Here is a 26,170-nt window from a genome sequence, read left to right on the forward strand (position 1 = left end):
GGATGATCTCTGCTAGCCTTCTCTCCAGGCCTCTGGGTTCCAACAACTTTCCCCAGGGTGATTTCTTTCTTCATCTCCAAGGGCCTGGGCTGAGCTCAAGTGCTGCACTGCTTTGGCTATGCTACACTGAGCTCTCTCATTTAAGCTTCCAGTCAATTGAATCAACATCATTCACTGCAGCAGGCACACCTCCTAGGTGACTGCAGATGTAACTGGCAACAGATGAGCTTTACATACCATTGGCTCATGTCCACAGCAACAGAACTAGGTACCTTCACTTAGCTAAGTTGATACCTGAACCTGACTACCACATCCGTGAAGGTTTAAACTCTATTTTATTTTTAATTAAATATTTAACTACTTAACACTATATTACACCCGCTGATAGAGTATGCAGGATGAACTGTGACTGATAAAACAGAAGTTTACTTTCCCGACCCCACCTTCCAGACTGGGTTACATCTGCCTGTTAATGCTCCCATAGCATTCTGCATTCCCCTTCAAAATACTTGGACCACTTCTAATATCCTGTTTGACAACTGTCTGCCCCCACTATACTAGAAGCTCTAAAAGTAAGATCATCTTTGACTCTTTCACTGCTGAATCTCTAAACCCTAGCATAGTAGATGCTTAATAAGTATGTAATAAATGGATGGATGAGGCTATTGCAAAGGTTCAAAAGAGAGAAAATAAGGGTTAGAGAGTCTGAATGAAAATGGAAAGAGGTTCTGTGCAGGAAGAATAAGGGAAAAGAAGGAGCAAAAGGACAAGCTGAGATTATTTTAAACTTGTGAAACTGAATGTACCTTCATTTACAGAATTAAGGGAGTTTTAAAAAAGGATGACTTTTCTCTTGGACACACTAAATTTTTTAAGTGATAGGGAAGTTCAAAACAAATGAAGTCTTAGTCTGGTGTGCTATATACCATATAATAGCACCATAAAATTGCTTTATTTTTTAAATATCAAACTTCATAAGAAGCAAGGCTCACACTTTCTCTTTAATTGTTCTTTGTTTTGTTTTTTTTTATTTTCCTCCTCTCCCCTCTGCCTTAATGATCACTGCAGAATATGGAAAGACAATTTTTGAGATATTTTAGAAACTAAGATGCTTAGTGGATTAAAAAAAAACAAACATGAGTCTCTCCAAACTTAATTTGTGATATACAACACGTGAAAAACAAAATGTGAGACAAATATTAACAAATACAGCATTAAGATGATCAAACATCTAGTAAGAGATAGAAATAGTGCAATCTCATTTTAAAAGTATTATACTTTGAATAGCTGCAAAAGGAAAAAAAGACAAGTATTGAAATATTCATGAATAAAAGTATTTCAGCAAAAACTGATATAACTGCAAATAAGTTTTCTAATTCAAATATTTAAAAACATACTGATTCTTAAAATATGATTAGGTTAAATTTTGACAGCTTCCCAAACGAAGCCGAGAAGCTGCTACCTGACGTTCTTCAGAATACACTGTCCTTGATTTTTTTTCAAGGAGCATTTAACTTTTTATCTTGGGAAGCTATACCCTGATTGAAGTGAAAGCAAATCCTATATACAATAAAAAAACATCTATCAACCCAAAACATCAAGGACTTTATACACAAAAGTCAAAAAAAAATTTAGAAAAATTATTTTATTTATTTAGAAAAATAACTAAAATGCTTACCAAAGTTAAGTGTTATATGTTCAAGTAAATGTCAAGAGCATTTAAAATAATAACTGAAAAAATAAGAGTAATAGTGTTTAACTTAAAGTTACATAGGGGGGCAAGGGTAGCTCCATGGTAAAATTCTCACCTGCCATGCTAGAGACCTGTGTTCAATTCCTAGACCACCTCTCATCTCAGCCCCCCACCAAAAAAAAAATTTCAACAAATGGTGCTGCAATAACGGGATACTCACATAGAAAAAGAATGAAATGTGACCCTCACCACATAGCACACACAAAAAAAGAAAGAAAAATCACATAATATAAATGAAAATATACAAAGAAATCTCTAAAAATCAAATGTTCTGGCAAAATCAGCATTCATATTTCATAAATAACAAATTCAATCTTTATTTTAAACCTACAATCAAGGACTGCAAAATTTTAATGAGGACAGAAGTTGTTTGAATGGTAATATGTATTGAACATATACTTAAAACGCAGCTCTAAAAAACTCAATTAGGGACTTACGGGGCTCTTTAATTAAATAGGGAAGTTTGATATTTAACCTGAAGGCACTAAGTATTCTCAGCATTAAAGGAGCCTGGGGGAAAGAACGTAACACTGCATCAGTATTGTTTGCTGTTTTTCCTGTGAGACAAAAGAAGATGAAAAGGAAGTAAAACAGTATAAAATTTCAAAAATCTACAAATATTGAAGATATTACTAATCAAATTAACTGACAGAGCTCTAGTTTTGAGTGTTCCTCAAAACCCTTAAAAAGACTAAAAATAGCTCAAATAATATGCCTCCAAATTGAAAAGATTGTTTGCCACATAGCTATAAAATAATTTTTTCAGTAGATGCTAAAAAAAAAAAAAAAATCAATGGGGATGGAAGTAACTATATTTTCCATGAACTCTCAAGGGTTATTTTATTTTTGCTAATCAATCCAATTGCCTCTAGTGCAATAGTCATCATTAAACATTTGCCCTTATTATACAGTACTTTTTTAATGCACTTTTACTGAAATATATTCATACACCATAGAAACTATCCTAAGTATATAATCACCAGCTCATAATATCATCACATAGTTGCGATACATCCCCATGGTCAAATTAGAACATTTTCATTACTCCAGAAAATAAAAATAAAAAAGAAAACCCAAATCCTCCCATATCCCTTATTCCCTCCTATTATTGACCCATAGTATTGGTGTTTGTTACTGTTGATGAAAGAGCATTAAAGTATCATTGTTACATAGTCCACAGTTTGCAATAGGTACATTTTTCCCATATAACCTCTATTTTAACTCCTTGTAATAGTGCTGTACATTTGCCATAGATCACAAAATAAAAAAAAAAAATTTTATTTGTACAGCTAATCACAGACATTGTCCACCACAAGATTCACTGTTACACATTCCCAGGTTTTCGTTTCCAACTTTCCTTCTGGTGAAATACATGACTTGAAACTTCCCCTTCCATCTTACTCACACCATTCAGTACTGTTAGTTATTCTCAAGATAACATGCTACTGTCACCTCTGTCCATTTCCAAACGTTTAAGTTCAACATAAACATTCTGCACCTACTAGCAAATGCTCCCCAGTCTGTACCCTCATTCTCCTTGTTATATATTACTTTTTAAAGTTATAAAGCCTATAAGAAATTGCCTGTACTCCAGGCAATTATAATGTAAATTACATGATTATATCTAATTTAAATATGAACTATTCTTTTACTGTGGAAAAAACAACAATCTATCACTAATTGTCACATTTTTAGAGCATTTTCTAACTTGAAAAATAAAATACTCTCACAAGTTGTCTAAATCAGGAAAACATAGAGAACTATACGCAGGGCCTTGTATTAGGCATTGAACACACTGACTTTACACTGAAAGCATGAGCAACAAAAGAAAATAAACTGGACTTCATTAAAATTAAAAATATTTGTGCATCTAAAGACATTATCAAGTTGGTGAAAAGACAACCAATAGAAAAGGAGAAAAATACTTGGAAACCATATGTCTGATAAGGGCTTAATTTTCAGAATATAAAAAGAATTACAACTGAATCACAAAAAGACAACCCAAACAAAAATGGGCAAATGACTTGAACAAATATTTCTCCAAAGATCTATGAATGGCTGATACACACATAAAAAGCTGCTGAACATCATTAGCCATTAGGGAAATGTAAATCAAAACCACAATGAGACACCACTTCTAACCCACTAGGACGGTTACTGTTTTGAAAATGGAAAATAGTAAATGCTGATGAGGACATGGAGATATAAGAACATTCACACATTGTTGGTAGGAATGTAAAATGGTGCAGTCACTGTGGAAATCAATTTGGCAGTTTCTCAAAAAAATGCTAAACACAGAACTATCACAGACCCAGCGATTGCATTTTTAGGTATATACCCAAAAGATTGAAAGAAGGGATTTGGACAAATATTTCTATACCAATATTCATAGCAGCATTACTCACAATAGCCAAAAGGTAGAAGTAACTCATCTAAATGTCCATGAGCAGCTAAAGGGATAAACAAAATGTGGTATATTGACACAATGGAATAGTATTCAGTCTTAAAAAGGAATCAAGTCCTAACATACATGCCACAGCTTGATGAACCTTAAAAGCATGTTCAATGAAATAAGTCAGACACAAAGGGTTAGCTATTATATGATTCCACTTATAAGGAAAGAGTGAGAATATGCAAATGTATAAAAGAGAGCAGCGTACAGGTTACCAAGTTACCAGGTATTTGGGAGGGGTGGTATGAACATAATGGGTGCAAGGTTTCTGGAGTGTTGGGAAAGTTCTGGTAATGGATAGTGGTGAATGGTATGCTTGGGAGTAGATCAGATGGGAAAGTTTATATTGTATGTGTTCCACAATTTTAAAAAAGAGCAACCAAAGAGAGAATAACAATTAAATGCACTATATAATCCTGGACTAGATTTAACAATGGAGGAGAAAAGGCCCAAAAGGACATTACTGGAACATGAAAAAAATTGGGATATAGATTGTAAACTTTATATCAATGTTAAAAGTTCTTGAACTTGATAAATGCACTTAAGGTGGTTATATAAGTGAATATTCTTGTTCTTAGGATATGTACCTGCAAATATTATGTGTTCAAAGACTGCAATGTACACAAACTACTCTCAAATTTTAAAATGACAGATAAGTTGATAAGTAAACACAGATGGACAGAACGATAAAGCAAATGTGGCAAAATGTTAAAATGGTATATATGGGCATCTGGACAGGATATGCTCGAGTTCTCTATGGGTTTCGCACTATTTTTGCAACTGTCTTGTACATTTGAAATTATTTCAAAATAGAAGTTTAAGAAAAAAATAGTTGTCTAAATTATACAAACTTTACTTCTAACATTATATTTAAAGATATCTGAATTCTTGTATAATTGAGTTCAATATGGCAAAGCAAATGAGCTCAATTTCATGAAGATTTCTTGTGGTATTAAAATAATTAATGTTTAAAAGTCAAAAGAAGACCAATTCTGAAGTCAGAGATTTCACTTAAAAATCTAGACTATATATTACTATAGTTCAAGATCATGAGTGGGATGTATTATTCTTAGTAAGCTATCTATGAACAAATTGCTTCAATTCAATTTTATAAATTAAATTAATGACACTATGGACTTCAAGTTCTTTTTGTGTCTAAAGCTCAAAGAAAATACAATTTCTAACATTCCATTATAAAGGAAAAAATGGAAGAGAAATTTCTCTTATAAATATCTTTCAAACACCTCATTAAGTACCTTGATAAAAATGTATCATACAGTACTTGGAAATTTATTGCTTTTTTGTATATATGTTATGTTTCACAAGTAAAAAACTATTTAAAAAAGTGACACAAATTTCCAATGTTTCACTGCGTCTTGGCTATTTCCTACTATTTAGTCATTTTGAACCTGGTGCTCAGTTTTATCAAGCACATATTTCTTTTGTTGAATAAATTCTATTTTCTTTTTTTAAAAAAATGTATCATACAGGAAACATAAGGTTTAAATTAATGATTCTTATCAGTATCATTTCAATTTGAATAGATCAGAATATGCCTTCCAAGTCAATGAATATTATTTATTTGAAACTGTTTATGGTTAAGATGAATTCTTCAAGATTAATCATATTATATTTATCATCATTACTGCTTCTTTATGAAAGAAAGGAGGGAGGGAGGGAGGGGCAGAGGGAATGAAGAGACAGCATTCAATTCCCTCAATACTTTGAAATCAATCTCCCATTTTTCCCCTCCAAATGATCATTTAGCCAAAAGAAAACAGCACACACGTTACTAGTCTATCCAGGCAAATCGTTTTTTAGAAACCAATACAACTGCTGTTAATGCCTCAGAACCAAACACTGTAACAAAACACACTGGATCCTCCAAGCATATGAGAGTTGTATGAGCCCATACCTGTGCACAATGATAATAGTGTGATCGTTCCTCATACACACATTTTTTAAATCTCAAATTTTTTGAATACCAAAATATCTCTACATAACACAGAGGTTACAATAAAATTGCCCTCTTTAATGTTCAAAGAAGAAACAATTTCCAAAGCTAGAGAGGAGTACTATACCAGGATTGCTGCCACCCGCCAACTTCAATTCAAAGCAAAGTACAACTGAATGTCACCTACCTCTACTGCAGGCAAGACTGAAACAAAATTAACTTCATTGTGAGATAAAGTATCCTGGCATCCAATAGATTATTTACTTCTCTGATATGACAGTACATATGTATGGAATCCTTTGTCCCTCCCACAGCATCGCAGGGTGTCAACATCACCTTAAATCAAAACAAATCTCTCAGGTCATAACTTCAGCACCCTAAGTACCAGAAAGGCATGGTATTCATTGTCGTAACTGACAGCAAACATATTCTACATTCTCATGACTTCTTGTATTTGGGGAGGGGAGAGAGAAAATAAGCGCGCAGTATATCTAAGAATGCTGCGTTCAGCTCTGGTACCAGAAGCAACATTAGTACAAATATTATGTGGGTCACTCAAAGAAGGAAAAACAGAACAAAGCTTCGTGATCCTACAAATTCAGTGAAGATACCAAAAGCCTCAAGGGAACCTGGGCAGAAGCGTTCGGGGAAAAGGGGGCAGAACCAGAATAATCTCTGAGGTGGAGAGTGGCTGAGTCTGACACAAGCCCAGGGCGTGGGGAGCGACCAAGGAGTCTCTCGTATTCGTCCCCTCCTCACCAGGATAGGTCATTCGGCGAGGGGGTGAGGCGAGAGGAGGGGGTCGCGACTGGGGGAGGGTGGCGCCCTGGGGACCGGGAGGGAGGGGGGCGTGTCCTACCTGGGCCGTGGCGGACGTAGTAATTTCGGGCAGACGTAGGAAATTGGGGTCCGACTCAGGGCCGGGACCCGCGAGGGTCAACCGTCAGGAAGTGGGACTGCCCCCGCCTGCCCATCCCCCGCCGCCCGACCGCGACGGGACCCAAGCGCGGGTTCGAGGGCCGGATGGCTGGGTAGCCCCTTCGGGTAACGTCCGCGTTCACCGACGACGGCGGCGGCTGTTGCTGTTACTGCCCTTGCTGGCCACCCCCAGCCGCTGCTCTTGAGACAGCCTCTGCTCCTTCTCCTGCCGCCGCCGCCGCCGCCTGGTCCCTACCGCTCCCATCGCCGCTGCGGCGACTACTGCAGCGCCCGCTGACCCGACCCGACGTTATTCTCCCCCTTCGCAACTCGGCACAGCCTAGCACACCTGCCCTACCAGTGCGCACGCCCACCTCTCCCCACAAGTGCTGACTGGACAGTGCGTTCGGAGCCTGCTAAGTCAATTGGCTAGTACCATTGCCTATCAGAAAGGGGGCGGAGAATCGGGCCGAGAGCGTCTCCGCCCCCGACCGGAGGAATGCCGCTATCTTCATGTTTGCCTGAGAGGGCTAGTTACCGGGAAAGGAGCATCACAATGGCAATGCGCATGCGTGCGGGGATTCTGGGCTTCGTAGTTCCACCCACAGCCGCAACTGCCAGCCTTCCCGAAGAGAAAAGTAGGGCTTCAGAGATTAGTGGTTGGCGCACGTGGGTTTTCGCCTAGCTCAGCAATTAACGGGATTCTGACCCCAGATTGAGTTTTTCAAAAGAAAATCGATAATGCTCTGCCACAATACGAATTCACACACTCTTGAGGCAGTCGTGATGAGGGCCCCCAAATCGTGAGGCTCTTCTATGCCTAAAGGGACCCATCCACCTCCTCAGAACCAGTCCTGCCCTAGATCTGGGACATTGACGCTAGCCCCCGAGTCGCCTAACATGAAGCGAATCACTGGTGGATACTGGAAAAAGGCCTAAAGGCGTGAGGAGGAAAGGAGACTGATATCTCCAGGAAGGAATACCAGCCTGGCGCAGGGAGTATCCTTGCGATTTTTTTCATTTTCTTTTTGAAATATATCTAGCTAAGGAATCAATCAGCAGCCCCCCATGGTGACCAGTGTGAAATTCCAAGTAAGTGTATGCCAGAGTCTCTCAAAGAATTTCAAAGAGATGTGAGGAGGGCGAAGCAGTGAGGCTTTGTGTGATATTTGGTATTGTGTCAGCCTATCTGGTGAAGAGGAAACCTTAGAATAAAACCCGTCTCCCATCCTTACATACCAATTTACTGAAGAGAAAAAAAGGAGTTAAACAACTTTCCCAAGGCTATAAAACTAATTAGTGGTGGAGCTAAAACTCGTGTCTCTTTAAACCTTCTCTGTCCAATGCTCTTTATACTTAATAATCACAATGATTCCCAGGAGTCCCCCATGGACTGAAAAGATGCAGTGAATTGATAGCATCATTTTAATTTAAATCCTTTTTTTTTCACTCAAGTGACATAATTAAATTTGATTAAGAATATAGAAGGGTTAAATGTAAATTAATCTTCAACCTCTGCGCTGTTCTTATAAATGTTTCTTCTTGTCCCAGAAATGCTATAACCTCTTTACATTGTTTAAAAAACGGCAGCCTGTCATGCATCTATATAAAGCAGGACAAAATGTACATTAAAGGCAATTAATGATGGAGCTCCTCTTGTTCTGTCAAACTTAAAGATGTTGCCAAATTGTTTTCTTTCCACTGATTAAAACTGCAAGTTACTTTTTCCATTGCTTTATCTAATAGAATATAGTTCATGTCAGAGTATTGGTCTAGCAAGTAATTTGTATAGGAAAGAACTGGAGTTTCTTTAAATATTTTACTTTAAAATTAGAAGAGTTTGTAGGGGAAAATGTCCAGATTCACCGAAATTTTACCTGAAAACAGTTCAAGTAGCTATTCTATTTTTTAGAGAATATTTTTCACTCACTGAACAAATGTAGTGCGTCCCCTTCAGGCTACCCAGATACAGTCTCTACTATCATGGGTGAGGGTTCTAATACATTTATTCCAAAAACTACTATTGTGTCCATTTTAAATGAGTCAGTGAATAGGAATGGATTCTCCAAACAATGGAAAGATTATTATTCGCTGGTTATCTTATGACCAATTCTTACTGAAGAATGAGATAAATAGTATTTGAGAAAGCAGTCCAGTAGCAGTATGTCAATAAAAAGTTAAGAAAGAAATGTGTAGAGGGAGGAGTTTGGCAATAAGTACCTTGAAAATAGGGCAGTAGTGTATCGCAGGGTAGGAAGTGAAAGAATGAATAGAAAGACAAAGAGTTAAGGCCACAGAAGTGGGAATCCCAGCATTTTGGACTTGCGCAAGGAAAGCAACTTCCCAGGCCTCCCTCTTTTTTACTATTTATCTAAGAATTGTTGTTCTCTCCCAAGAGATACATTTTCACTTAGGATAAATGGCAAGATAATATATTCAGGACCTGGTACCAGAATTCAGGAATCCTCTGGGATTAGATAGATAAAGAGGAGCCAGCCTCCAAGATGGCCCCAATGATCTCTGCCTCCTGGTATTCCCACCTGTGTAGTCCCCTCCCGTACTAAATTTGGCAACCTGTGGAACCAGTAAGATTTTACAGAAATCATATGTGAATTCCAAGGTTTCTGGATCCCTTAGGGGGAAACCAGTTGCCATATCATGAGGACACTTCAAGCAGCCCTATGGAGCGGTCACATGATGAGAAACTGAGGCACTGATAATAAGCACTGGCTTGCCAGCAATTAGTTAGTAAGCCGTTTCAAAATGGATCCTCCAGCTCCCATCAAGCTTTCAGATAACTGCAGGCATAGGTAGCACCTTGACTGCAACTTTGTAAGACACTTGGAGCCAGAACCACAGCTAAGCCACATCCAAAATCTCAACTCAAAGAAACTCTGTGATAAAATATTTGCTGTTGCTCTAAGTACTGAGTTTGGGATAAGTTGTCATGCAGCAATAGATAATATAGTAAGATTTTGTAAAATAAGGGAGAGAGGAATGATTCAGAACTAGAGATGAGTGCTCTGGATAACTGAATCTGAAGGAATGATTTTAGGGTAGGTCTTAGAGTATATCCATTAATGAGCAAAATTCAGGTTTACATTGTGTCTCCACAGGGAAGATAAAGCTTTCAACAAGCTTCTTTTTTCTTAGCAGAAAATAGTCTATTGAAGGGTCCCTTCTTTTTCCTCCATTTGTGCACTACTTTACCCATCTTTAGGCACCTATTGATTTACCACTTTCTAACCTCCTTCCCCTAATCCAAACAGGAAATGACCAAATCATTTACATTCTTATTAGAGGACAGCACTACAATATGAACTGTTTGCAACCCAAGGAACACAGATTCCTCCCCATTTTCCCTTTTCAGCTCTCTCTTTAAAAACAAACCTCAGAGTTGTATATTTAAATGGTTAATTTTATGGTGTATAAATTATCTCTCAATAAAGCTATTTAATGAAAAATCTCAGTGAGACATGAAGCTCAATAATGGACTAGTGCTTAAGTGTTTCTGCAAACCAGCAAACAGTCCTGGTTTTAAATTTTTCATCAACCTAACTGGTTTCTATCTGAACATTACTTAATCCACCAAACAAATTTTCAGAGTGCCTACTAATGCCAACCATTCTGCTAAACACTAGGAAAATAAATATGAATAAACTCAATCCCTGTCCTTAAAGGTTTCACAATGGATTAGTAAACAGGCAAACACTATCACAATACATTGCAATATCTGTTATAGTAGAGGTATATACCATGTTCTAGGGCAGGGATTAGCAAACTATAGCTTGCAAGCCAAAATACCCCTGCCATGGGGTCTTTTGAGAACTTGACCTCTTTAAGCCAGTATCAGCTGCACTCTGGTTTTGACAGAAGCACTTCCACACTAAATAGAGTAACTATCTCAAGTATTTGTGTTTTTAAAAACTTCATCCTTAATTGTGTAGCAAAAGCCTTTATTTCTAATTTTAAAATTCCAGGCAAAAAGAAGTAGGTAAGAGAAACTCTTGAGAGTTGAACGAGGTGTGATGGTTAGGTTCTGGTGTCAACTTGGCCAAAGGATTATGCCCAGTTTTCTGGTCAGACAGGTATTGGACTGACTGTTGCTGCAAGGATATTTCATGGCCGGTTGGCAAACCGGAAGGCTGGTGTATTAAATCATCAGTCAGTTAATTGCATCTGTGGATGACTACATCTGCGATCAACTAAGGCTTGTCTCCCACAATGAGATAATCCAATCAGTTGAAGGTTTTTTAAGGAAGAAAAGCTATTCTTTCACTGCTTCTTCAGCCAGTGAGCCTCTCCTGTGGAGTTCATCCAGACATTTCTTTGGAGCTGCCAGCTTCACAGCCTGCCCAACGGATTTTGGACTCTTCCATTCCCACTATTGCGTGAGACACCTTTATAAATCTCATATTTACAGATCTCTCCTGTTGGCTCTGCTTTTCTAGAGAACTCTGCCTAACATAAAAGGCAAATCCAGTTTTGGGAAAATGAGTCTACTGTTTTGTTTTGTTTTTTAATTTGTATTTTTTTCTACTGTTTTTTTTTTTCAGTTGAAAAGCAGAATATATTTTTGCTCCCAGTTATACAATTATATTAAAATATTGGAACAGAAGTATTTTTTTTTGGCATTGAATACCTAAGCCAATTACTTGTTCTGAAACTTTTCTTTACATGGTATTCATGGATTCTTCAGTTGTAAAAGTCCAGTGTGTAACTGAAAAGTCCAATGTGTAACTGAAGTCAAGTGAACTATGTACCACCAACTATTCCAGAATTGTAGAACATCCATGCCCTCCCCTATCCCCACACCACAAAAAATAGAAGGAAAGAAAAGTATTTCTCCCACACCCCACAGAGGCTGCTTAACTCCTGGCAAGACATGCAATTCATATTTACTAAAAAAAAAAAAAAAATCCCTGAAACTTTAAAGCACTTATCCAGCATTCTCACAGGGTTCAATGATGTAAAACCAAAAGATCAAGGGAGAAGTGGGGAAAATGGTGAATCATTCTGCGTTACCGATGATTAGTATATCACTTTAGATACAGAACAGGATACAGTGATCTTTTAGGTGGATTTGCCTTTCCAGTGGGTCATTTGTTGCCGAAGTTGATGACAGCAGAAACATAAGAACCACATTTAAGTCTGTATTCATTAACCACTTGCGTTCACTCTTAACAACAAAAGAAAAAAGGGAAAGAACTACTCAGTACTGGAGATTAAATAACCTTGTGTAGTCTCTTGAAATAAATTTTGACTCCTTAAGAAGTCTAATTACTTTCAGCTGCCATTTTAATATATATATATATATATATTTGTATATATTATCCTGTGATTCTATTTATGTTTCCTCTGCTGCATTGAAGACCTAGGAGTATCAAAGCCTTGTGTTCCCCATGAATGGTTCTAATGCTGCAGAAAGATTACAAATAGACAGTCTGATCCTGCTACCCTTTATTGATCTGAACTATCCATGGCTTCATTGTAAATGATTATCTTTTTGGGATCTTGCCTTTCTAGGCCTCTTTGGTATTTCTGTTCTTTGGTGGAAACTAATAAAGTGTTCATAGGGAGAGGCCAGAGGATTTTGATTTTCTATCTCATAGTCCTTTGAGAAAAACACTAAAGCACCTTGACTACTGGTGTCTGCTTTTTGTAGGTCACCCATATGACCGGGTTCCAAAGAGAAGGTTCTACTCTCACTAGTAGTTCTAGTTTTAGAACGCTACACAGAATTTGAGGACTAGTCTATTTTTCCAGCTCATAAGCCTTGGGAAACACAGGATGCTCAGTTCCTGAGGGGATTATTTCAATACCCTGTGAAATCAAAGTGGCAGGATATTCTGCTTTAAATGTCACCTTCATTAATTTATGATCTGATGAACTCAGGGCCAGCGCTGGGTTCATTTATGATAAACCCCACTGATTCTGGAAGATATCCCCAAGTTTTGCTGATCTGTTGGAAAAGGCAGATTCACTTGTCTTGTGCTCAACAATACAATTTGCATATTTAAAGGGTAGATAAAAAGGCTAGACTTAATTTGTTAGACAGCTGCTCACTCATATCCTGGAAAACTGAATCAGTCCCAGCAGAGATGGGAGTATTAGCAGCAGTAGTAAGCAGTGACTGACCCCCTGGAGAATATCCACTTGCATTAGTCCCTTCTAAAACAGGTCCATTAGAAAATCTGGCACAAGTAACAGATTTCAGTGCAGACATACGGACCTGGTATAACTTACTTGAAGATTGGCTCTGCGTTTCCCCAGTAGATGACGAAGAGGATGAAGATGAAAATAGAGACACAGAAGAATTGTGTACAGTTTTGTTGAGGTTTTCCTTAACTTTGCTTGCATAACTTATTTTAGGAACTATTTTAGCACTGCTATTGTCCATTGAAAAAACTGGGGGTGGGGGTGGTTAAATAAGGTCCATGAGTCCTCCTTGGATCCAACAGCTGAAGCATGCTTTCCTTTGGGCCGGTCATCAAACTTTTTGCTGCTCACACCAGGTTTAACATCAGAATGCTTCTGCTGCACATCAGGTGGGTTTTCCTCAGCTTGTTCTCCAAGCCCAGTTTCATACTTCCAAAGGGGCTTAGAACCATCTACTCGACTTGCCTTCTGTTCTTTGTAGTCAGGTTTGAAAGTTTAAAGTCCCTGTTTTAAAGTCGGGACACTGGTCTTTTGTTGCATTATTTTGTCCTGCGCTAAATTAAGGTTTTCAAGACCCTTGGCACTATTGCACCTAGCTTTCCTTTTTTTGAAGAGTGGTATATCTGCTGTCAGGTCCACTACCATCATTATCCGCCCCTTTGCCCATATAACCATTAGTAATACAGCCAGAATTATTTGTCACAACACCATTTGGTATTGCTACAACATCAGTCTTGTCTACAGATTGGTTCTCTCCAGATTTACTTTTGTAAGACTTCCCATTCTTTTGGTCCATACTGTTTTTCTGAATGAAATCCTTGGTTTTAATTCCTGCTTTTCCAAAAGTGCTGGCCTTCACAGACTGCTTCAGGTTAGTGTCTATAATTTGTTGGTTGCCATTGAGAACCCTGGAAATAGGGTTAGTTTCATCAGAACCCAGAAACATTTAAAGATATTTCTCTTTCTACAACATTCCCATTTTGTTCACCATAGCCTATTTTCTCCTTCGGCGGTTCCTGGTGTAACCAGAGGGCGCTTGCTTATGTTGCAATGGCTTTGGGGCTGCCCTCAGCTCCATGTTGCACGTACTGGTGAGGCTGCTGCTGGTGGTGGTTGTGGCTGTGGTTGTAGAAATAATAAATGGTGGTGGTGGTGCGGCAGCTGCTGCTACTGCTGCAGGTGACGGTGCAGATGGTGGTGGCTGAGATGGGGCAGAGGCTATGGTTGGCTGGTCTTCTCCTCTGTTGAAAGTGACTGAGACTCCCTGGCCAAGGCTGTCGGCTGCTGCACTGTCAGGATCTGAGACTCCTTCTTAGGACTCACTCAGTATACCTCTTTCTACTGTTTTTTTTAACCCAATGAATATTTATTTGTGTTTGATGTTGATGATGATTAACAATCTGTAAGATCAGGGGAGACTGTCACTCATTGGAATCAGTAAAGTGAGAAAAGAAAACTAAAAGTTAGTTTGCATTTATAAAAGTAACTCTACCATGCCAAAGAGTTGGGTTTGATTCCTGGTGCCTGCCTATGCAAAAACAAAAAAACAAAAAAGTAATTCTAGATGAACTGTGATATAGTAGTATATCCATATTAAATCTCCTGATATTAACAATCACACTGCAATTATGTAAAAGAATGTCTTGTTCTTAGGAAATACACACTTAGGTATTCAGGGATAAAAGAACACGCTCTCTCCAACTTACCCTCCAATGGTGCAGAAAAACAAAAAACAAAAAAAACTCAGACACTTGAGAGAGAAAAGGAGAAAATGATGAATGATAAAACAAATGAGACAAACTGATAACAAATCATGTGTCTAGGTAAAGGGCATGAGGGAGTTCTTGGTACTATTCTTGCAATTTTCTGTGAGTTTTAAATTATATGAAAACAAAAACTTAGAAAAGTGAAAAAGAAAGTAATTCTAATTCTAATTGTTTATGTGCTTCCCATTTATGCGTAATTTTTATGAGACAGAGAACAATTATACCATTAAATATTAACTGTTAACTTTTTGCAAATTTTATTAGAAGAATGAATTCTATATATGTTTGTGCAGTCTTTTGGATTTCCTTTTTGTTGTAAGGAAAATAGCATTGTTGTACCCTCATGATTTTCAAATGAGAAAGTTATGAGGTGTTGTTGCATTCCTGATGTTTGCCTATGAAAGCCTGGGAAAAGTTCTGTCGCTTTCCTTCTGGTTCAGTGTTTAAGGCACTTGAAACACTGGACCACTTGCTGTGATTTTACTTCCCAACTAGGCTCCACTGGCAGGAAGACTAACAGTCTGGCAGCCCTAATAGCACACTCTAGTGAACATAGCATTCCACTGCAATCTGTAATGAAACAAAATTTAGAATGATCCCTTACATTTTTGTTTTATTAATCAAAACAGATTATTTACTGATTAGGAATTTTTATAATTTTTAGAGACATGAAGATGTTGATAACAATGATGTTAAAATATTTTTTGATGGTGTTATTTAGGCATTGTTTTTTCTTACAAACAAAAATATATATGTATTTGTTAACAGCAAATGAAATTTCCAGATATGTATTGAGTACCTACATCAGGGTATTGTACTATATTTTGTAGAGGATTAAGAGAAATGTATGTAACACATGCTTCCAATAGATACTACTTTGAATTTTAGTTTTGTACATATATCATATTTCTATAGTTGCAGAGGATAATTTCTTATACTATGTATTCCCCATGTTTCTTCACTCTGTAAACATTTATTAAGTGCACTTAATATGTATTTTTTTTTTTTTTGAGTGCATGGTCCGGGAATCAAACCCGGGTCTCTGGCATAAAAGGCGAGCATTCTACCCTGACCCACCCGTGCACTCCTTTAATATGTATCTTTAAATATATGAATGCAAAACGTTGAATGACAAGTACAAAGTTACAAGTGCTCTCACATTTTTGTGCTAGCTTTCAAACAAATAGTATCAATGCCCTTGGTTTGCCTTTCCTGCATCTTTTATATTGAAATTATATTATTCTCTTTGTTTGATTTTACTTTAACTCTCATCCAGAGTTAAAAAGGATATGTTACTGGACAAAGGCAGTGGATTCTTTGTCTGATGTGCTCAATGACCAATTCCTGAGACACTGGGTTTTCAGAGAGAGAGAGGGTTTATTGCTAGGTGTGAAGCAGCAGATCAGAAGGTCTATTGGTCCCAAAATCTGTCTCCCCAAACTGCAGTAATTGTTAGTTTCATAGTATTAAAAGATGGGCAGGTTTTAGGATAATGAGCACAACTGCCCCAGATAATGTAACTAGGGTGATTTAATTATTGAGCATGCACTGATTACATGCTTAGTGATAGAACGTAAGTAAGAAAGAAAATGGCAGCCTTAATATGATGATGAGCATGATTTTTAGTATTACAATGAGGTATAGGTCACTTATAGGTTAAAGTCTAAGCTACTGTGCATGCCAGGTGGGCCCATTTTGGTTAGATCCAGCTTTGGTTATTGAGATAACTTTGGACTTGGGGTGGGTTAGTTTTGGGCTGACTCAAGACCCCTCATTAATAAACATTAGGGGCAGTCTTTAGGGATCGCAAGACTCCAAAGTAAAAAAACCGGATAAAATGGGTACAAGTGAGGGTTAGTCACAAAGTGTTTACAATCACAAGGGCACAAGATGAAGGCTAGACAATCATTATCAGAGATCAAGGCAGTTAGATTACAGTTCAAAGATTTCAAGTATTTCCCTCTGTCTACTCCAGTATACTAGAAAACAAAAAGGAATAACTATATATTCATCACCCCTTAAATCCTAATTTCTCAGTTACAGGTAGTTAGAAAATTAAGAAAAATTAATAAAAACAAAAAAGAAAAAAACCCTCAGGCATGGAGGCCTCAGAAGAGATTAGAGAGAACAATCCTAGGATTTGACCTTAGAAGTTGTAAATCAGCATGATAGAACCAGAAATTGGACTTTTTAGGTTCCTAGGCCAGTTTGTCTTATACATAGCATTCAAGTAGAATATCTACATGTTCTTAGCACTGCATCTCATTGTGTGTTAGACTTGAGGGAGTTAAGTCAGGGTTGCAAGTAAGTGGAAGATATCTAGGTCTAGTGTAAGTAGAGCTCTAGCTTACACTCTCTGTCTTGCAGACGGGCACTATCCTTATGCCTCATTCTTTAGTAAATAGAAACTTCATTTTTCTTGGTAATACAGATTTTCAAGAGATCCAGTGTTGGAAAAATAAAAGCAACTAGAAAAAATTTAAAAACTTTAATTCTAATTGAATAGAATGGAAAATTGGAAAATAGACTCAGAATCTCAAATAATTGTGACAAAATTAACCTTTATATAAATGATGTTGAGACTACATGATAGCCATTTGAAAAAATTATAATGAACCGCAGACAAGAGTAAACTCCAAATAGGTCCAATATCTAAATGTAAAAAAAGAAACCAGACTGGTTCTAGAAGAAAATATATAGGAATTCCTTTAAACCTAGGTGTGAGAAAACACCTTTTTGTGATTTGTGATTACAAAATGTAATTTTTTTAGAAGATTGAAAAGTTAAATTTTAAATATTGTAAAGATTTTTTTCATGGCATAGAACACCAACATTCAAAAGTAATGACATAAGATACATATATATTTTTTGGCAGCTGAAACCCAGCTCTTTTTTTTTCCATTTTACATATATAATCAGTAATTCACAATATAATCACATAGTTGTATATTCATCATCATGATCATTTCTTAGAACATTTGCATCAATTCAGAAAAATAAATAAAAACAAAAAATTCATACATACCATACCCCTACCCCTCCCTTTCATTGATCACTAGCATTTCAATCTACTAAATTTATTTTAACATTTGTCTCCCTATTATTTATTTATTTTTAATCCATATGTTTTACTCATCAGTCCATAAAGTAGATAAAAGAAGCACCAGACACAAGGCTTTCACAATCACAAAGTCACATTGCAAAAGCTATATCATTATACAATCATCTTCAAGAAACAAGACATAAGATATTTAAGATATCAAAGATAAGAGCTAATATAAAGAACTCTTAAAAATCGAGGCAGTGTCTCACACATCACACACACACATCACAATTTCAAAACTTAATACAAAGTCACAGCAACAAAAACAGTGAAGTACTGGCATAAAGATAGACGATTTTATGAATTGAATAGACACAACTCTAAATAGATTTAAACATAAGAGCTAAAACCAAAAACTCTTAGAAGAAAGCATTGGGGAAGACTTTCATAACCTTGGTTTGGCAGTGATTTCTTAAATATGACATCAAAAGCACAAACGACAAAAGAAAAAAAGTAGGTTAATGGACTTCAAAAACTTTTGTTCATCAAAGGGTATTATTGAGAAAGTGAAAAGACAACCTATAGAATGGGAGAAAATAATTGCTAATCACATATGTGAAAAGGGTTTAATATCCAGAATATATAAAGAACTCCTACAACTCAACAACAAAAAGACAATTCAATTAAAAATTGGGCCAAAGAAGATATACAAATGAGCAATAAACTCAAGAAAATATACTCAACATCATAGGGAAATGTAAAATCAAAACCATATGAGATATCACTTCATACTCATTAGGATGGCTATTAAAAAAAGAAGAAAATAACTGTTGGTGAGGGTGCAGAGAAATAGGAATACTTAAACATTGTTGGTGGGATTCTAAAATGGTGCAGCCACTGTGTAAATCAACTGGGTGGTTGCTCAGAAAGTTGTACACAGAATAACCACACGAGCTGACAATCTCACTTCCTGGTATATACCCAAAAAGAACTGAAAGCAGAGAGTTGAACAGATATTTTGTGCTCCAGTGTTTACAGGAACATTGTTCACAATAGCCGAAAGGGGAAACAACACAAATGTCCATCAACAGATGAACAAATAATCAAATATAAACACAATGGAATATTATTTAACATTAAAAAGGAATGAAGGGCGGGCAATGGTGGCGCACTGGGCAGAGTTCGTACCTGCCATGCCGGAGTCCCAGGTTCAATTCCTAGTGCCTGCCCATGCAAAAAAATAAATAAACAAAATAAAATAAATTAAAAAAAGGAATGGAGACTTCCGGGTCAAGATGGTGCCTTAACAATGTGCACATTTTAGTTCGTCCTCCAGAACAACTACTAAATAAGCAGAAACAGTACAAAACAGCTCCTGGGGCCACGTCAGTGGCCGGACACACAGCGTACCTCAGTCTGTAACAGCTGGACTGGCTGCAAGCCCCCCCAGAACCGTGAGTTCCCCAAGCCGTGGAGGCTGGCACCCCTCCCCCACAGGCTGCTTCCCAGAGGGGAAAGGAAAGGAAATTTACCAGCAGCAGGGACTGAGCACAATCAAACGCCAATTGTGGAATTAATTAACAAACTCTGACTACTAAAAATAGGGCCCCAGCTCAGGTGAACCTGGTTAAAGTGTAGGTCGCTCATTTTTGCCCCACGCCAAAGGGCAGGGCTGATGGAAAAAGGGGGAAAAAAAAAAGAAGGAAACAGAGGTTTTTGTGCCTGTGTGTCTACAAAGGCTTGACTGCCTTTGGATATAGTGGCAGGACTTCTCAGGCTGTAACTGCCCCAGACATAGGCAGAAGTGAGCTTGTTTGGGGGCTTGTCTGGAGCCTGTGCCTTGCAGGGGAGGGGTGAAACCCAACTCAGGTGGAATCCCTCCCTCAAGGAATTCAGATACCAGGGCTTTGTAATTTGAAGCCATTAAAACCAGCCTACAACCTCTCCTCTGTCTCCAATACGCCCCCAGCAGGGAGAGTCTGCCAGCATTAAAGGTACCACATCATCTTACACTGGTGGGACCTGCAGGCGGACAAGCACCACATACTGGGGCAGGATAAGAAAAACAGAGTCCAGAGACTTCACAGGAAAGTCTTTCAACCTGCTGGGTCTCACCCTCAGGGAAAACCAACGCAGGTGACTCTTTCCTCCTGATAGGAGGCCAGTCTGGCCTGGGAAAATCTGGCTGGGGTCTATAATACCTAAGTAGACCCTCCTAAGGGTGGAGGAAAAAGGCACCATAAAGCAGGGCAAGAAAAAAGAAAACAAGAACTGAAAAATTCTCCTCTGTTTTGTTTAAGCTAGAGGTCCAGATAAAGCTGAACTGAATGTCAAAGAACAGATAGACAACAAATTCATCCAGCAAGAAAACCCTAGATAAAAGAAGTGAACACAATCTCCAGAATAAACTAATTAAGGTAATTAAATGCCTAGACGCCAGCCAAAAGTAACAAATCACACTAGGAAAATTGAAGATATGGCCCAGTCAAAGGAACAAACCAACAATTCAAATGACATACAGGAGCTGAAACAATTAATTCATAATATACGAACAGACATGGAAAACCTCATCAAAAACCAAATCAATGAATTGAGGAAGGATATAAAGAAGGCAAGGAATGAACAAAAAGAAGAAATCGAAAGTCTGAAAAAACAAATCACAGAACTTATGGGAATGAAAGGCACAGTAGAAGAGGTGAAAAAACAATGGAAACCTACAATGGTAGATTTCGAGAGACAGAACATAGGATTAGTGAACTGGAGGATAGAACATCTGAAATCTGGCAAGAAAAAGAAAATATAGGGAAAAAATGGAAAAATATGAGCAGGGACTCAGGGAATTGAAGGACAATATGAAGCACATGAAGAAACGTGTTGTGGGTGTCCCAGAAGGAGAAGAGAAGGGAAAAGGAGGAGAAAAACTAACGGAGGAAATTATCACTGAAAATTTCCCAGCTCTTATGAAAGATTTAAAATTACAGATCCAAGAAGTGCAGTGTACCCCAAAGAGACCCCAAAGAGATCCAAATAGACGTACTCAAGACATTTCCTAATCAGAATGTCAGAGGTCAAAGAGAAAGAGAGAATCTTGAAAGCAGCAAGAGAAAAGCAACCCATCACATACAAGGGAAGCCCAATAAGACTATGTGTAGATTTCTCATCAGAAACGATGGAGGCAAGAAGACAGTGGGATGGGATATTTAAATTACTAAAAGAGAAAAACTGCCAACAAGAATCCTATGTCCAGCAAAATTGTCCTTCAAAAATGAGGGAGGAATTAAAACATTTTCAGACAAAAAATCAATGAGAGAATTTGTGACCAAGAAACAAACTCTGTAAGAAATACCAAAAGGAGCACTAGAGACAGATACGAAGACAGAAGACAGTACAGTTTGGAGAAGAGTGTAGAAAGGAAGACTACGAGTAAAGGTAAAAAGAAGGTAAATTAGATATGGCATATAAAATCCAAAAGGCAAAATAGAAGAAAGTACTACCCATGAAGTAATAACACTGAATGTTAATGGATTAAACTCTCCAATCAAAAGACATAGTCTGGAAGAATGGATTACAAAACAGGACCCATCTATATGCTGTCTCTACTCAAAGGACATGAGGGCAAGGACACAAATGGACATTTGCACACCAATGTTTATAGCAGCATTATTTATAATTACCAAGAGATGGAAGCAGCCAAAGTGTCCATCAACAGATGGGTGGCTAAACAAACTGTGGCATATACGTAAGATGGAATATTATGCAGCTGTAAGACAGAATAAAGTTATGAAGTATGTAACATAATGAATGGTCCTTAAGGACATTATGCTAAGTGTGATTAGCCAGAAACAAAAGGACAAATACTGTATGGTCTCACTGATATGAACTGACATTAGTGAATAAACTTGGAATATTTTGTTGGTAACAGAGACCATCAGGAGATAGAAATAGGGTAAGATATTAGGTAATTGGAGCTGAAGGGATACAGACTGTGAAACAGGACTGAATACAAAAATTCAGAAATGGACAGCGCAATACTACGTAACTGTAACACAATTATGTTAAAACACTGAATGAAGCTTCATATGAGAATGATAGAGGGAGGAGGGTTGGGGACATAAATGAAATCAGAAAGAAAGATGTTTAAGATCGAGATGGTATAATCTAGGAATGCCTAGAGTGTATAATAATAGTGACTAAATGTACAAAATTTAAAAATGTTTTGGCATGAGGAAGAACAAAGGAATGTCATTACTGCAGGGTGTTGAAAATAGATGGTAATTAATATTTTAAAATCTGACCTTATGTGTGAGACTACAGCAAAAAATGTTTATTTGGTACAAAATTTATATTTTGACTAGTGCATCTCCTAATATAACTTATGTAGATAGTTTGTTGAAAACCTTAAGTACATGGAATTTTGTATAGGACATGAGATTTTGTTAGTTTGTCCAGGTGATGCCCTGATGAATCCCAGAGTGATTTGATCAGTGAGTGGAAAAGTATTTGCAAAGTCCTCTTTGGGGAATGGTGAGAATGGGGGGACACTCAACTTCCCCAAGTTGAATTCTTGATATTCTCACAAGCAATGTGGGCAACCAAAGCTATAGACTGAGCCCCCAGTCTTGGGGTTTATTCATATGAAACTTAACCCCACAAAGGATAGGTCAAGTCTACTTAAAATTTAGGCCTAAGAGTCACCAAGAGAGCCTCTTTTGTTGTTCAGATGTGGCCTCTCTCTCCAGCCAACACAGCAAGCAAACTCACCACACTCCCCCTGTCTATATGGGACTTGACTCCCAGGGGTGTGGATCTTCCTGGCAACATGGGACAGAAAACCCAGATTGAGCTGAGATTTAGCATCAAGGGATTGAGAAAAACTCTAGAATGAGCTGAGACCCAGCATCAAGGGATTGAGCAAACCTTCTGGACCAAAAGGGGAAAGAGTGAAATGAGACAAAGTGTGAATGGCTGAGAGATTCCAACCAGAGTCAAGAGGTTATCCTGGAGGTTATTCTTACGCATTAAGTAGATACCACCTTGTTATCCAAAATGTAATGAAGAGGCTGGAGGGAACTGCCTGAAAATGTAGAGCTGTGTTCCAGTTGCCATGTTTCTTGATGATGATTGTATAATGAGGTAGCTTTCAGAATGTGACTGTGTGATTGTGAAAACCTTGTGTCTGATGCTCCTTTTATCTACCTTGTCAACAGATGAGTAGAACATACGGAATAAAAATAAATAATAGGGGGAACAAATGTTAAAATATTTAGTTTGAAATGCTTGTGATCAATGAAAGGGAAGGGTAAGGGGTATGGTATATAATTTTTTTTTTCTGTTTTTGTTTTATTTTTCTGTTGCCTTTTTATTTCTTTTTCTGAATTGATGGAAATGTTCTGGGAAATGATCGTGATGATGAATATGCAACTATGTGATGATATTGTGAATTGCTGAGTGTATGTGTTGGGAATGTTTGTGTTTCTTTCACGTAACTTTTTTTTTTAATTAATAAAAAAAAAATGATTGGCAAAAAAAAGGAATGAAGTCCTCCCAAGAAATAGGCCAAGCTCTGGATTTTGAGGCTTGCCCTTATGAAACTTATTTCTGTAGGAGAGGCTAAGACTATCCATAATGAGGCCTAAATTGCTTCCAGGAAGCTTCTTTGTTGCTCAATTCCATCCTGACCAAAAGGGGGAAAAGAACTGTAGCAAATAAGTTGTCAGTGGCTGAGAGTTCAAATAGAGTCAAGAGGCTACTCTGGAGGTCACCCTTACGGAAGCTTCAGTTAGACATTGTTACCTATCATAACTTGCCAAACCAAAACTAAAACCATTCCAGCCAATCCTAAAGAACACCTAGGACAACATGTAAGATTCTAGAAAGGTTCCATGCACTAGGGTAACTTTCCAGAAACCTACAATCTCCAGATGGGTCCCTGGACCAGATAAGTCCTGAAACCTAGAGGGCTCAGCCTCTCCAGAACATTAACTAGATCCATCTGCCTACCGTGTATTATTGACAGCTCCTTCCAACATGAAAAAGTTAGAATCGATATAGCCCAATACCCCTAAAGAGTGGGACAGAAAGATCAAAGGTGATGGTGGAGTTATACAGAGAAGGTAGGGTTTAACAAATGAACGATTGCTGAATCATCAAATTGATATTTTAGTCTCCAGTATCTTAGAGCAGCTAGAAGTAAAAACCTAAGATTGTGGAATTGTGATCCATACTAAACTCTGAAATCTGTTCTACAACTAATTGTTGCGCTGTGCTTTGAAATATATTGTTTTTTGTATGTTATTTTTCACAAAAAAAGAAAAAAATAGTCAATTGTGATGATAAATATTTATTCCTTCTAGCCTCCTAAATTCTGGAGCAGCTAGAAGGAAAAACCTGAGAAGATGGTATGGTAGCCCATGACAAACTCTGGGATCTGTCCTGTAACAACTTGAAGAGTGCTCTGAAAATTATTGCTTTTTTCCCTTTGCTTTGTATATGTATCATACAATGAAAAAAGTTGAAGAAACAAAAAACAAGAAGTCAAGAGGGCAAGATTGGAATCTGGAAAAAAAAAGCCAATATTTAAAAGGAAGATGGAGGGACAGGAATCAGGGGCCATTATATGGGGCCATTTGACCTGTGTAAAAGCATTCCTGCCTGAGCTCCAGGCTCACCTTTCTAAGTCCCTCACTCCTCTGTGTTTACTTTTACCCTAAGGCTCCTCTTGAAGGAATCTTAAAATGGCCTTGGTTTATTCATATCTTCCCATTGCCTGTTTTTATTTCCTGCAGGAAAGACCTTGGTTCACTCTGATTATAAATGTCAGAGGGAGGATTTAATAGACAGTGTTCCTCTGCCCTCTCCATTCATTCATTCATTTATTTATTTGAAAATATATTCATGTAGTTCAAACTCAAAAGGTACTAAAAGGGTATACATTGTGAAAGTAAGCCTCATTTCCATCCACATCTCCCATTCATTGAGCATCCCTACTATGATTTTACTGGTTTCTTGTGTATTTTTCCAGAGGTATCTTACATATAGGCAAGCAAATACAACTATAGATTCTTTTACTTTACACAAATAGCAGCACTTTATGTACTGTTCTGCAACTTGATTTTTTTCATTAACAATATTTTCTTCAACTTTCTTCTATATTAGTACATAAAGACTTACCTCATTCTTTCAATGATTGCAAAGTAGTCATTTGGGAAATGGGAATTAGAAAAATATATTTTTTAGAGCACTTTTAGATTTACAAAAAAATTTGATAAAATATTAGAGAATTCCTATATATCCCCTCACCAAGCTTCCCCTCTTATTAAAATCTATTACATGCTGTCTTTGTTAAAATCAATGAAATAATATTGATACATTATTATTAACTGAAGTCCATAGCTTATACAGCTTTCCTTAGTTTTTACCTAATATCCTTTTCTGTTCCAGAATCCCATCCAGGATACCATATTACATTTAGTTGTCAAGTCTCCTTAGGCTCCTCTTGGCTGTGAGTTTCTCAGACTTTCCTTGTTTTTGATGATCTTTACAATTTTGAGGAGTACTAGTCAGGTATTTTGCAGGATACTCCTCTACTGGAATTTGATGTTTTTCTCATGAGTAGGTGGGTTTATGGGTTTGGAGGAGGAAAATCACATAGGTAAAGTATCATTTTCATTACATCATATCAAGGCAACATATTATCAACATGATTTATGACTTGATTTTGGCCTTGATCATCTGACTAGGTATTTTTTTAGGTATATCCACTATAAACTTATTCCCCCCCCTTTTCATTACTGTACTCTTTGAAAAGAAGTCATTTAAGCAAGGAAAATGAAATAGAAAGGTTTAAATACTCAAAACTAGTTTTGTAAACTGGTTAGAAGTAAGAGTATGGTTGATTGCAGAGAAATGGGCAAAAAGTCAAGAAAAATAACTTAAATCCATGTTTTGGAGGCTCTTGAGTTGCATAAGCCACTGAAGGTTTTTGCTCAAGGGGGCCACTGAAGGTCAGGAGCCACTGTACCAAGAGACAGATACAATCAGCTATATTATTATATCCATGCTTTAGGGGGACTCAATTTGTGACAATATGCAGAATTAATTAAAGAAAGTTAGAAAACTAGAGACA

At 37.4% G+C, this 26,170-nt stretch overlaps 1 protein-coding gene, 1 long non-coding RNA gene and 1 pseudogene across 6 annotated transcripts in view; 1 reads left to right on the forward strand and 2 right to left on the reverse strand.

The window, feature by feature from the left end:
• Positions 1-7,615, reverse strand: part of TTBK2 (tau tubulin kinase 2) — a 307,449-nt gene extending 299,834 nt beyond the window's left edge. Inside the window, exons 1-2 of one of the 5 annotated variants that reach the window (XM_077127603.1) lie at positions 7,019-7,429; positions 6,347-6,495 (exon numbers count right to left, since the gene is read on the reverse strand). The gene's annotated coding sequence lies outside the window, so the exon portion shown is untranslated. Of the gene's footprint in view, positions 1-6,346; positions 6,496-7,018; positions 7,430-7,451; positions 7,473-7,513 lie in introns of those variants that run through there. The other 4 variants (XM_077127599.1, XM_077127601.1, XM_077127605.1 and 1 more) reach the window with 4 other exon arrangements.
• LOC143655999 (uncharacterized) overlaps positions 7,403-26,170 on the forward strand; it is a 45,866-nt gene continuing 27,098 nt past the window's right edge. Inside the window, exon 1 of the long non-coding RNA XR_013162359.1 lies at positions 7,403-8,169. This is a non-coding gene — a long non-coding RNA (uncharacterized LOC143655999). The remainder of the gene's footprint in view (positions 8,170-26,170) is intronic.
• Positions 12,445-25,220, reverse strand: LOC143656503 (FMR1-interacting protein NUFIP2 pseudogene; annotated as a pseudogene).

Source organism: Tamandua tetradactyla, chromosome 14 (genome assembly GCF_023851605.1).
Source record: "Tamandua tetradactyla isolate mTamTet1 chromosome 14, mTamTet1.pri, whole genome shotgun sequence".
In the NCBI taxonomy this organism is placed as follows: Eukaryota; Metazoa; Chordata; class Mammalia; order Pilosa; family Myrmecophagidae; genus Tamandua; species Tamandua tetradactyla.